Source organism: Anabrus simplex, chromosome 5, assembly GCF_040414725.1.
Source record: "Anabrus simplex isolate iqAnaSimp1 chromosome 5, ASM4041472v1, whole genome shotgun sequence".
Taxonomy (NCBI): domain Eukaryota; kingdom Metazoa; phylum Arthropoda; class Insecta; order Orthoptera; family Tettigoniidae; genus Anabrus; species Anabrus simplex.
In genome coordinates, this window is record NC_090269.1 from 73191608 (window position 1) to 73194342 (window position 2735).

General features: G+C 49.3%; 1 non-coding gene across 1 annotated transcript; it reads right to left on the minus strand.

Moving 5' to 3' along the window:
• Window positions 1-383: 383 nt before the first annotated feature.
• On the minus strand, window positions 384-501 carry TRNAL-CAA (transfer RNA leucine (anticodon CAA)). Its single transcript has 2 exons — window positions 464-501; window positions 384-428 (listed from the first exon to the last, which is right to left on the minus strand). It is a non-coding gene; the product is annotated as a tRNA-Leu (tRNA).
• Between the last annotated feature and the right edge of the window lie 2234 nt (window positions 502-2735).

Consider the following 2735-nt stretch of genomic DNA (forward strand, 5'->3'; position numbering starts at 1 on the left):
TCACTCGCTGAGTACGAGGGAGAATCAACCCTGGAGGCTAAACTTATTACGAAAGAAAGAAAGAAAGAAAGAAAGAAAGAAAGAAAGAAAGAAAGAAAGAAAGAAAGAAAAAATCAATTGTGAAGGGTGGTTCCAAGTTCTACAAACCTGCATCCTGACACGATTGCGCTGTGATGTTCGAGGGGGTATAGAATCCATTGAATGTCTTGTGTTTACTCTTATTCGCAGTTTCCCACTTGTCTTCCAGGCAAATGCCTGGATGGTAACTAAGGCCCCTGTCCAGGATAGCCGGTAAGGCCACCTGGGTAACTTACAGGTCGTCCTCCTCAATTGTATCCCTCGACCCAGAGTCTGTAAAAGTAGAATCAAGTTCATACAATTGGAGTCAGGTGTGGGATTCGAACCCACGCCCTCACAGAGGACCAGAGTTCTTCACACATTTGCTATTCAGGCTAGGAAAATCCTTGAGTCTGGCGCCTTAGGCCGCTCGGCCACCCTGACAGCTACGAGGTAGTGTTTCTCTTTTAATTCATCAACATAGATTTTTTTGTCCAGCAGAAGAGTGATATTCTAAATCCATTGGGAGTAATATTTTTTGGAAACGGAAAATTCACTTCTCCTTTAGCAGGTTAGCAATCCCTAATTGCTAACACGGTGGGACCATGCGCCTGGTCTGGACACATCTCTGATTTGGATTGCACCGAACTCCGTCGCACCTTCAAATCATTTTTGCTCGGCCGAATGGCTCACCTTCTATAACTTAGCTTCCCGCGGATTCAATCAGCATATTGGGCCGACACCTAGTTCGTAGTCAGCCTCTCCAGCACCATGTCTAGCTGCGTGCTCCATGAAATCGATCCCGCCCTCTCTGACCAGGACTTACTTCCCAAACTCCAACTGGCACACGTTCCAGCCCGAGGAGTCTCAAGGGTACTGCAATACTTCGTTCGTACACGTCGGGTCCTGCTACATCTCCACTCAGCTGACGCCGTTTCACATTTTCTCGCCAGCGGAATCTACTTGGACCGCCAGATCCATCGAGTGACGTATTGTCCTTCGTACTTTGCCGACGAAACACCACCACAGTGGACTCCGTCCTAACCATCTTCCTCTCATTTCTACGCAACTCCCATCACCACCACCACCAGCACCACCATCACCACTACCGTCACAACGGCCCCCACGCCCTCTATCCCTCTCTATCCTTCTGTCCCGGTCACAACTGTTATAACATGCCATCCTTCTCCTCTCATGAATTATTCCCTCCCTGTCTGCCCTACCCCTGAAGGGCCTCAACACCCGAACCAGCCCACTGAGACATCTCCGTCTGCAGCTGCAGCACTGTATTCGTCACCACCATCTACGCACGCCGCCGACGCAGCAGCATCCGCCGCACCACGATCCACGCAGTCCTCATCGACCTGTCACACCATGTACAGTTGTGTGATACGCGGAGTGGATCCTGCTCTCTCAGCTCGAACGAATCTCCAGGAACTTCAATCCGAAGGCGTCCCAGTCCCTCGCGTCTTTCGGATCAAGAACTCCTCCGGCCCGAAGTATATGGTCCGCGTACACCTTCCAACTGCCGAAGATGTCCAACGACTTATTGCCAATGGAGCTTACATCTATCGCCATCGTCATAAAGTTGAGCCCTCTCTGTCCCCACCTCAACCTATTCGCCAACATTTCAACCCACCACATTGCCTCCCCCGCCCAGCTCCTCCTTTCCAACCCAGTACACCCGTCTGCCCACGCCTAACCCCACATAGTTTCTTCCATCAATCACCTCCAACGCTACATATCATCCGACTCTTCATCACATCCCTTAACAATATCACAATTCTGCAACTCCTCACAATCCATTTCCACCCTGCTACATTCATTTAAACTTCACTCCTAGAGTACAATTCCTATCATTCCCATCTCCCCAGCTAAGAAGACCCACCGTTACTTCACCATGAATTTTCACATCGCTATACCCATCTTCTTCTTCTATCACACCTTCTACTTCTTTTCCCTTCTCCCGGCCCGAGAGATCGCGACACGATCTGGGGGGCCCGCCCCGCCCTGTGACTGGGAATGAAAACCTCTCAAGCAAGCCTGGTCTGCCATTGATAAGCAGAGTCCTAGGGGGCGTGCCAATCCAGCTGATGAGCCCAAATGGCACGTCCGTGCAAAACTCTGCAAAATACACACGGCCTAACCACCCAAAAGCTGGTTCTATTCCTGTGATTGTAAGAAGAATGATATTGTTGCAGTTGTCTTCTAGTAAATCAGTTTTGTAACAGGTGATGTTGAACTTAGTCAAGATGGCAGGCATGACTGTAACAGTTTCTACACTGAATCTGGATTTCACTTCATATTCATTGCAGAAAAATCCCTCGGCAAAGTAATACTTCCAGGAAGACACAGATATAGCTCAAGCCGTTTCGGAAGTCTTTAAAAATAGCGAATGTTAACAATGCTGGTACCCTCGAAAACTGGGTCATCCCTGGGACGTATTTCGTCTCGGGGGTGAGGAGTTAAAACTCGGGTACTGAACCGAGAAAAAAGGCACGAGCTGATCAGAAGTCCATCGTCAAGGAAGCAACGATCGCGAAAGACTCTTGGCTGGTGGGGTGCAGGGCGGCCGTAGACTACAGCAGGTGTTTCCTCTCAATTGTTTCATTTCGTCGTCCAACAGTTGTGTTTCCGAACTCTTGATGTTAAAACGCGCAGAAAGCGTAAACATCAGC